This window comes from Felis catus, chromosome E1, assembly GCF_018350175.1.
Source record: "Felis catus isolate Fca126 chromosome E1, F.catus_Fca126_mat1.0, whole genome shotgun sequence".
In the NCBI taxonomy this organism is placed as follows: Eukaryota; Metazoa; Chordata; class Mammalia; order Carnivora; family Felidae; genus Felis; species Felis catus.
In genome coordinates this window covers 35,606,300-35,616,522 of record NC_058381.1, presented here as the reverse complement: position 1 = coordinate 35,616,522, position 10,223 = coordinate 35,606,300, and the positions used below count along the sequence as shown (strand labels likewise).

General features: G+C 60.4%; 1 long non-coding RNA gene across 1 annotated transcript; it reads right to left on the bottom strand.

Annotated features, from left to right (window-relative positions):
- Positions 1 to 2,232: 2,232 nt before the first annotated feature.
- On the bottom strand, positions 2,233 to 4,904 carry LOC123381978. The gene is made up of 3 exons (XR_006589668.1): positions 3,705 to 4,904; positions 3,138 to 3,205; positions 2,233 to 2,444 (listed from the first exon to the last, which is right to left on the bottom strand). It is a non-coding gene; the product is annotated as an uncharacterized LOC123381978 (long non-coding RNA).
- Positions 4,905 to 10,223: the final 5,319 nt, after the last annotated feature.

Sequence of the window (10,223 nt, the reverse complement as noted above, 5' to 3'; positions counted from 1 at the left end):
TTTAAAGTCTATTTTTTTTTGAAAGAGAGAGTGGGGGAGGGGCAGAGATGGGGGTGGGGGACAGAGGATCCAAAGCGGGTTCTGTGCTGACAGCAGAGAGCCCGATGCGGGGCTCGAAGCCACGAACTGTGAGATCGTGACCTGAGCCGAAGTCGGACGCTCAACCGACTGAGCCACCCAGGCGCCCCCAGAAGTGTTTTTATTTTTGTGGTGGGGATGTGGAGCCCGCTGCATTGAATACTCGTGGACGTAGACCTTAAATCAGGAGACCTTCTCCGAGAGGTATTAGTGAGGTTTGGCGAGGAAGCCAGGGGTGGGCGAGATGGTCTTCTGCTTGTCCCTCTGCCCAGGCTCTGTCCGCTCTCAGGCTGAATGACTCCCAACAGATACTTCCGAAGTGCCTCAGAATCCTTCCAGAATCCATTTGGCTCAGCTCTCCTCCTCCCTGATCTCTCAAACGTCCCCCCCACCCCTCCAGCGATCCATATTTGGATAGAGTGGAGAGGTCCTGATAGGAGACTGGGTGCCGGTGTCTGGAAGCTGTGAATGTCATCGGCATCCCACCCCCTGCCACATGGTCCCAACCACCCCAGCCTGCCCCCTGCAGGCTGCTCGGTTGGCCTGACCGCAGGTCAGAGGGAGGAAAGTTGCCGTCTTTCTCCCTTGGTGGCACCCCTACCAATAAATGCCAAGGATTCTGGGCGGGGGGGGGGGGCGCAGAGAACAGAGGGAGAGAAGGGGTTAGCCTGCGTGGATTTAAGGAGGGAAAGGAGGAGGGAGATTGATTTGGGAATGACCCTGATCCAGAGACTGCCTGCGCGCGCGCGCGCGCGCACACACACACACACACACACACACACACACACACGGCCCTCCCCTACCTCACCGGTTTCCAGATCACAGGGCAGCGGGCCGTTCCCCAGGTTTTCCAAAGCTCTCCAGCTCCCCCGGGGACTTTCCCATTAGTAGAGAATTTGGGGTCTGAGCAAGGAGTGGGGTGAGGCTGCTGACCCCGTGAAGGTGCCAGGCTGACCCATCCAACCCCGGCCTAGCCCCCTTGGGCCCAGGTAGGATAAGCTCTCCCTTCACGAATCCTCCCACCTGATGGTAAGAGCCCAACTCCTGCCTCTGGGAGCACCCCCCCCCAGTCTGGCCTAGCCCCTGTGGGAAGGATACTCCCCGGGTGTTGGGATTGAAACCGGGACTTAGATGCTTAGCCCCTCCATGTAGGGCAGCAGCTAGGGAGCCTCAGCAGGCGGTCCCGGTCACACCCGTGCCCTCAGTTCATTCCTCTCCTCGGAGGAGCCCTGTATGGTCGTCTCACTGCACTCTCTCTTGCTCCAGAGGCCAGGTGAGCTGTTCAGGTGGCAGCCAGCAGGTGGGGAGAGCAGCGGGGGAGGAGGAATGTGCCTGGGGCCAGGCAGGATGCCACCCGACAGTCCCATCAACCCCACCCCTTCCCCGTGACCTGCTCACACCACTGCCGGCCCGCCTGGGTCCTGGTCCCCATACCGGGGGTCACGGCCAAGTCCTGGGTTTTAGGTACCCCTTCCTGGGAGGAGCCCTGGCCTCCTGACAAGCGGGGCATCTTATGGGCCATTAGTCATTGCTGCGACCGCCATTTTAGGAACACTGGCCTTGGACTGGCTTATTTCATCTGCACAGTTAAATGCTGTATTACTCGCATTTTACAGGTAAGGAAACCAAGGCTCAGGGCGATGAGGTCAACTGATACAGTCTACCTTGTGCAGCCAGATATGGAGAAGGAGCGGGTGAGAGGATCCTGGGGGTCAGAGAGAGAGATCTTCTTGGGGACCTAGAGCCCCCATGAGGTTGAGACGGGGACAGGGGTCCAATCGAAGGACCTTCTCAGCCCAACAAGGAATTTTTCCCTACGGGGAGAGGGATTAGGCATGGGCTGGGAATGGGGACGGAGGGGCCACAGGCCAGCGCCCCACCGCATGCCAAGGACGCTGCACTGAATGGCCTCCACCCATCTCCCCTCACCCCTCCTGAAGCAGCCCAGGGGCAAGCTTCCCTGGGACCCACCATCTGCCTCACGGTCCTCTCTTTGCTGATGCCTCAGAGCATGGGCAGGGGCCCAGACCAGTGAGTCCAGGGCTCGACTACCCAGCTTTGCTCTCCAATCTGTCTGCTGCCTCCCCACACCCTACCCCCCCCACCCCGCCCCGCTCCCTCCCCACCGGCCTCCCTCCCAAACACTCACTCATTCATTCTCCAGACCACCTACAAACCACCCATTTGCCTGGACCACACAGCTCCTGCCCAGCTCAGCTCCTGGGGATAATGGCCACGCCACCCCCACCCTTCCAGGACCCACCCCCAAGCCTAATTACCACCTTGGCACCTCCGGGGCAGGCGAGGGGGGCATTGACCTCCGTTTATGCTTGGAAATCTCTTGGGCACAGGCGGCTTGTGTTCCTCTGGACATCAAGGGGCAAGAGCAAATTAGAGACCCTCAACCGAGCCCCTCTCCGAACCCTCCCACGCCACTGCCCAGTCTCTGGGCCCAGGCTACTGGGGCAGGGCAGGAGGACACGATGGCGGAGACCCCGTTCGCTCCTCTGTCCTCTGGGCACCGTGAAAGGATAGAGGAAGGAATGGACCTACGCTGCCTTCAGGTGCAGGTCAAGGAGGGCTCCCCAGAAAGAGTGCTGGGCCGGGAGTCAAAGACTAGGGTCCAGTTCAGAGCCCTACTGCTGGCCTCCCTGCCCCCACCCCACATTCGGGAGGAGGAGTTGATGTCCGCAGTCTCTGAGGCTTCTCTTGGCTTGGGACCTTGAACCCTAGGGAGGTGACTGAGGGGTGCAGACCGAGGGTCTCTGCGCTGCTGAGGGACCCCAGGCAAAGAAGCGGGGAGAACGACGTGGATGGAGGAAACAGCCACAGGAGGAGGGCAGGAGGGCAGGACAGGGAGACAGAGCAGGGTCGGCCGGGTGGGAGGTGGGACCGGACACCATGCCAGGTAAGGAGTGCAGAAGTCAGGACACCTCTCACAGGCTTCCAAGCCCCCCTGCATCCTTTGCAGCAAGGCGGTGGCAAGGGAGGGCCTCCCTGGAGTGGTTTGTGATCCCAGAGGGGACCTCTGTCGTTCCCTCTGCAATGTCCACACTGACCTGAGTCCCAGGAGCTGCTCCATGAGGGCAGGGACCGGTCTACTTCCTGTGCCAGCACGGGCCCTGGCCTGGAGGAGAAGCCCAGTGAATGTGGGCCGAATGAATGAGGACGGAACAGCTTCGGGGAGATTGAGGCAAAGCTTCCCCGTGGCTCCAGGGGCTGGGGTTGGCGGGGGAGCAGTGGGCAGGGGTGGTGTTGGTGGGTTCAGCCTCACCAGGCAGAGCTGAGCCAGGCTTAGGCCCTGGGGGCCAGGGCCACCAGGGCTGGGCCAGGGCGGATGAGGTGGTCTTTGTGGGGTCCCTCTGAGGATCCCTCCTTCCCCCATAATTACTTCTGATTAGCCTCACCGCAACAGCCACGCTGGGAAGAGAGGGGTGTTTGGGACGTGGGGGGAGGGGACAAGGTAGGGCAGCGTGCTCAGGACAAGCCAGGGTCCCCAGCTGAGTGCACACACACACACACACACACACAAACACACACAATCTGGAAAATTCCAATAGAGCCTCATCCACCCAGGCCTAAAAGCAGCAGTGATCCAGGGAAATCGGGCCCTTTAGACAACTTACCCTCATGTACTAGCAAAACACGTCCCCTCCAAAGTTCTGGGGAGGGAGGGTAGGTGGGCACAACTTCTAGGCAGAAAGCAGCAGGGCACAGAGGAAGTGCTTTAGGCCAGAAGGGAGCCTTGGCACGTATGTTCACCGGCACCACTCAGGGCCCAACCTGGACAAGTCCCTGGAGCCTCTTAACCAGCACTCGGAAAATTCTTCCTCGCGTGCAGCTACCCTTTTGGCCCCGCCTGGGTACAGCCAGGGGATCTGCAGGCAAATTCACTGTGTCCACACCCACCCACTCCTCTGAGACCATTCAGGCAGGGCCTTCTTCCCAGTTTCTCAGCAGGCCAAGCAGGAACTATAGGTCAGTTCACTCACGTTCCCCCAGTCTGCAAAGAAAGAACCCCTGCCCTCAGGTCGCCTCCAGTCTGATGCGGGAGACACAGTGCACATTAAGAGAACGGACACTCCTGACCCCGTCGTCTCCTCCCCGCTCCCCCAAAGGGGGCTGAGCTTGCAGAGGTGTGAGGGGCCCCAAGGGAGCATCACTTTGGGGAAGGCACGCAGGCTTCCCGGAGGAGCGGCTCCCCGGGGTGGCGGTGGGCTGCCTGGAGGAGGCGGCGGGGCGCCGCGCGAGGAGGCCGCCCCAGCGGCGCTCCCACGACCCGGGCAAGGCTGTCTGGGCGCCGTCTCCGGTCTCGGGGCCTGCGGTCGGGGCACCGCGGGGCCGTGTTTGAGCCGGTCAGCTCCCCGCGGAAATTACAGGGGCGCTCGGCGCTGCGGTCGCGCCCCCCGGGGCAGCGCCCGCTGGTTGGAGGCGTTTAAATTGAAAGCAGCTTTGGGGAGAGGGGGCGGGCGCGGGCCGCCGAGCGAGGGGAGGGGGCGGCCGGGCACAGCGACCCCATTGTCTGCGCCCGCCGAGGGGCGGAACCTTGCGGTAAGCGCGGCGCCCCCTCCCCGCGCCTCGGGCCCCCCGGGCCGTCCTGCCGGTTCCCACGCCGCCCCGCCCTCGCCCCTCGCCCCTTCGCCACCTGAGGCTCTCCCGCCCTCCCCCGGCGGCGCATGCGCAAGCACGCGCGCACACTTCCTCCTGGAGGCCCTCCCAGACTTACAAGCCCTGATGAGCGTGGGCGTCCCTGCGTCACAGAAGGTCAGGAGATGTGAGAGGCATCCTCGAACGGTCTCTGCGACCTCGGGCAAACCTCCGTTCTCTGCCCGCCCCCCCCCCCCGTGTCCTCTGTGTTAAAAAAAAAAAAAAAAAAGATGTTTAACCCTCTCTGCCTACCTCTTTCGTCATTTTAATGCTTTGAGCCGATACGTGGAGAAGCGTTCTGAAAACTTAAGCGCTGCAAATACCTGAGGAATAATAAATGCCCAGAACACCGCCCCCACTCCTATCCTAATCGCCCGTTCTCCACCGTGTGGGTTCATTTGTACACAGCACAGCTGGTCCTGCAGATCTAGAGAGCTGGGGCTGGGGTGGGGCAGGGGTGGGGCGTGGAGGGGGGACATCATGGTGGGCTGCTGGGAGGAGGGGAGTGTGGAGCAGGGCGAGGAAGGAGTGAAGGCAGCGATACTAGAACCAAGAGAGACCTGTCTCTGTCTCTTGGGGCAGTGTCGGGAGGAGAGGCAGGAGGCAGGAAGCAGGAGGGGCTTCGCAAGATGGACAGGTCCTGCCTGGGGACTGCAGCTAGAGAAGTGGCCTGCGGAGAGCTGCTGTTTGCCTCCCTGGTGGGTGACATGTTTTCCTGGGAAGACAGACTGGTGACAGGGCCTGGCTCAGCCCTGGATGGTGGGTGGGGGCCATGCCTGTGGCCCCTAGGGAGGGTGGGGAGTCCCCCCCCCTTCCCGGGAGGGTGGGGAGTCCCCCCCCACTTCCCGGGAGGGTGGGGAGTCCCCCCCCCTTCCCCGGCCCCTTCCTGGTGCTTTTCCTGAGGGCTTTGGGTCCCCAGACCCTGGTCCCTGGGCTCAGAGCACCAGGTGTAGGGAGCTTGGCTTGTTGTTGCCTTTGCTTCCGCCAGCAGCGGCGGCGGAAGGTTGTTTGCCAGGCTTGGTGCCCAGGGACGTGCCCCCTTGTTCCGCACCTGGCAGACCCACGTGTTCCTGCTCCACTTCCTGGAAGTTCCTAGTGGGCAGCCTGGTATGGGAAAAAGCCCGTGGCACCAGCTCCCTGCGCTGGGCCCCTGACGCACACTTGGTGGCGAGGTGGATGGCGGAGCCTGGCCAGAGGGAAGAAGGCTTCGCCCTGTAAAGGTTCCCCGAAGGGGAAATCGAGGAACAGCCTTGGAAAGGAGGGAAAGAAGAGCGTGAGGTCAAGGATGGAGGGAGGCACCGGAGGAGCGGGACTGTCACATGGGACCGGAGTTCCTCTTAGTCCTCTCCCCATGCCCGACACCCCTCTCTGGTCCCCACCTCTCTTCCAGGGCCCAGAGTGTCTCAGAGGCTTACAAGAGAGGACTCTGATTTTGCCAGTGGGCTTTGGGGTACAGACTGGAAAGGGGTGCTCGGGGGCTCTGCCTGTCGTCTCTTTCCTCCTCCCCTGGCCTGAGCAGCTGCTGACCCCCAGCCGCCCGGGGCTAGGTCGCTCACTCCCCAGCATGTCCTATGCTCCTGTCACTTAGGCACAAAATGAGGACTCCGTGGAAGAGAAGGTGGGGGGGGCCCTGCAGGAGGTGGTGACTGTCCAAAGCGACCTGACTGGTTAGGGCTGGGCCACCCTTGTTGGGAGCTGGCCAACCTCAAGGAACCTTCCTGACTCCCAGGCCTGGGACCTACTGGACACAACCTTTCCTGGGGACTGGGGCCCAGAAGCTTCCCAGACACCACATTCGCCGTTCGCAGCTGAGTACTAAAAGGACTCCATTCCCCATCCAGGCCGAGGGCCACCAGAAGCCCTCTGAGAGCGTCTCTCCTGCCGCCTTCCTCCTACCTCTACCCCTAACCCTCCCATCTCCACGCCCCCACCACCTCAGGGCCCAGACCAGCACCTGCACATACCACAAACTGCTCAGACCTGAGCCCACCTCTTACAGGAAGCCCACCGGGTTGGGCAGGGACGAGGAGGTAGGGAGTCAGACACCCACAGGTCTTGGCCTCCGCTCCCCACAATGGGCCAGGCCTGAGAGAGGCAGGGTCCTGTGTTAACCTTGCCAACCCTGCGCGGCCCCAGCGTCCTAGAGGTCAGAGCTTTGAGCTGTGGGGAGAAGGTACTGAGGCTAAGACCTCTACAGGCCCTGGGCCCCAGCTGACAGGCTCAGTGGGGGCTTGGGGGGTGGCTCCCCTGCTCCAAACACTTCCTTGGGGCCAGGAATGGACCTTTGGGGAAGAGGGGTCACCCTTGTCATCCAAATGCCCACAGGTAGTGGGCAGTGACTATCCCAGAGGAGTCCCTGCTCTTGGGAACTCAGGTCTGGTGGTTCCAGGAAGGGCAGGCTGGAAGAGAAAACCCAGGAGGTGCGAAGGTGAGTTGTTCCAGATGACCACCGCTAAGACCCCCGCCCTGCAATCCTGAGCATATAGGAGCCTACGATGTTATGGTCCTGAGGTATTGCGATTGTAATAGGCAATATTCATAAGCATAGTTGCAGCCACTGTGGTAAAACTCTGCATGCATGATCTTACTTGCGGTTCCACAGTGAGGGAACTGAGGCACAGAGGCAGAGCCCGACCCACGTCTGTCTGACTTCAGAGCCTGCTTGCTTAGCTATTTCACCGCAGCTATTGTGACCCAAAACCCTGTTCTTTGTAGGGTCCCTGATTCAGCGAATCACCGAGTCCAAACCCCAGTCCTGACTCAGTGTCTCTTGCAGAAAAACAGCAGGTGTGAGGGGTGGATCCTGGCAGGGGAGAGGTCTGTGAAGACAGCGGTGATCTGTTCTCTGGGTCCCAGAAAGCTTCCAGAAGCAGGAGCCTGGGTGAGGAGAGGCAGAAGAAGGAGGAGGAGGGGAAGAAGGTATTTCCAGATGGTTAGGAGGCATGGCCATTTTGGGGTTTGGTTTGGGTTTGTTTTACATTTTTTGAGAGAGAGAAAGAGTGCGGGGTCGGGGGGAACAGGCAGAGAGAAAGAGAGAGAGAGAAAGAGAGAGAGAGAGAGAGAGGGAGAGAGAGAGAGAATCTTAAGCAGGCTCCATGCTCCGTACGTACCCCGACGTGGGGCTCGATCTCACAACCCTGTGATAATGACCCCAGCTGAAATCGAGTTGAACACTCAGCCAACTGAGCCACCCAGGCACCCATTGTTTTGTGTGTCTTTTTTTTTTTTTAAAGTTTTATTTATTTTCTTTAGGAATTTCTACACCTCACGTGGGACTCAAACTCAAGACCCCAAGATCAAGAGTCGCACCCTCTTCCAAATGAGCCAGCCGGGCGCCCCAAGGCGCGGCCATTTGGGTCAGCAGGGTGGGTGACTGGAAGGGAAATGACCTTGCTTGAGAATAGAGGATTGGAGGGCCGCACAGGGGGCAGGGTGGAGGAAGGGAGTCTGGTCTGGCTGCATTCCTGCCTCCATCAGCCCCTGGGCTCAGTATCCGAGGACTCAGACCCCAAGGGGCAAATAGGGCTGTGTCCCATGACCCTCTGAGAAAGCCTCCTGTGTCGTATCCCCTCCCCCAGCGGCTCAGCTCTCTGCTGCAGGCTGGAGGCCACTTTCAGCCGCTCTCAGGCTGAACCCCTAGGGGGAGGGCCCCTGCAGAGCTCCCCCAGGGCTGATTACCAGCCCCCCAGCTAGACGGGAGCATCTGCCCCTCTCCTGGAGGAGGCCTGTCTTTGTTCCCTCAAAGGTATGGAGCCCGCAGACAGCATCCCTCCCCACTACGCAGACAGGAGGCCGGACAGAGAAAAAAATCCACATTTATCAAGCGCTAGCCATGGGGCAAGCGGGAACGCCCCCATTTTGCGGAGGGGAAAACTGGTGCGGGCTGGCGCTTTCCCAGAGTCCCACCGACCTTAAGACGCAGCCCTGGTTGGTCTGGCCCCAAATCTGGCTCTTCTCTGGCTTCAAGGTGCCAGGGGTCTGTGCCCACCCAGCATGTGCACCTCTCCCCACTTCTGACCCCACCCCCCAAGCCCCTGCCCACCCTCCCCCGCCCGCCGCGGGGGGGGGGGGGTGTTTACCCACAAAGGAGCCCAGAACTCCACAAAGGGACTGTCATGTTGACTGGGTCCCTCTCAGGGACAGATGAGAAAATTGAGGCTCAGAAAGGTAAAATAATGCTCAAGAGCAAATAGCTGTAAGCAGTAGCGGTGGGATTTTATCCAGAACCTTCTCTGGTAAGCTCTGTACCACTCCCTTTGGTGATACAGTTGCTAGGGGTGTGTATCCCCCACCCCCACCGCGCCCCGAATTGGGATCCAGCTAGATTGGAAGAGCAAACCCTTTCTTGGCCTGCCCTCTGAACTCCTCTCACCTCCCTGAGAAGGACTGGCCTGGGCTCTGTGTCTAAGAGCCGAGGCCATCTCTCCAGGGGCAGCAGGAGGAAACCAGGCAGGTGAACCCAGCTTCCCCTCCGCACTTCCGGGGCCACACACTGGGTTCAGCTCCCTCCTGGGTCTGAAGGAAATGAGTTGTGGGGTAGAGCTGGCGTTTGGCAAGTGGGTACTTGCTTGCTGTGGGACCCTGGGCAAACTACTTAACCTCTCTGTGCCTCAGCGTTGACATCTATAAAACGAGGGAATAAGAGTACCAGGCTCGTAGGGATAATGAGAAGATTGAATTGCAAAGAGTTTGCGGAGTTTGGAGTAGGGCCCGGTGCACAGTCAATGCTATTATCATTGTTACTAGAGAATCAGGATAGAGAGCTGCTTAAAAAGGGAGGCCAGGGAATAGGGGCAAGTCTATAAAAAGGACATGGTGCATTTGGGGGGGGTCTAGATTTCCTAATTTTTCGACGCCCAGGGTTCTTGAGAGGGAAGGAAAGGGTGGATGGTTTCCAGGTGACATTCCTCCCTTCCCAGCCCCCTCCCCAGGAGGATGCAAATTCCTCACAGGTTTCTGGGCTTTTGTGTGGAGCCTGCCAAGCCCTGGCCACAGCATTCCTCTGCCCCTCCCGTTGGTGGGGGCTGGCGGAGGGGGTCACTAGCCCCTTTTACAGCTGTGTAAAGGATGAGGGTGGACGCCTGTACCTGAGGTCCCCGGTGGGACCAGCTTGAAGCAGGTGGCCTGCCCCCCAGCGGAGGGGCTTTGAGGCTGGGGACAGCGGGGAGAAAGCCCATCTGGGTGGCTGTTCAAGGCTGCCTTACACCCGGACACCAGCACCTGCAATGCGTGCTGGTGTCGGTGGTGGGGACGGCTCAGGCACCAGGGAGAACCAGGTCTGGTCGTTTCCTCTGCTGATAGGGCTGCATGGAGACACCAAGGGACATGAAGTGTTGCCCCAGGGGACCGATCCTCCGCTCTTTCCCTGCCCCGTGGAGCTCTCAGGCAGCTGGGTAGGGGGGGCGGTGGGGAGTGGGCAGGACCTAGAGAGACATCCAACCCAACTGGTCAGAGCTGGGGAACCAGAGGGGATGGGAGGAGGGGCTGCATAGTCGGGA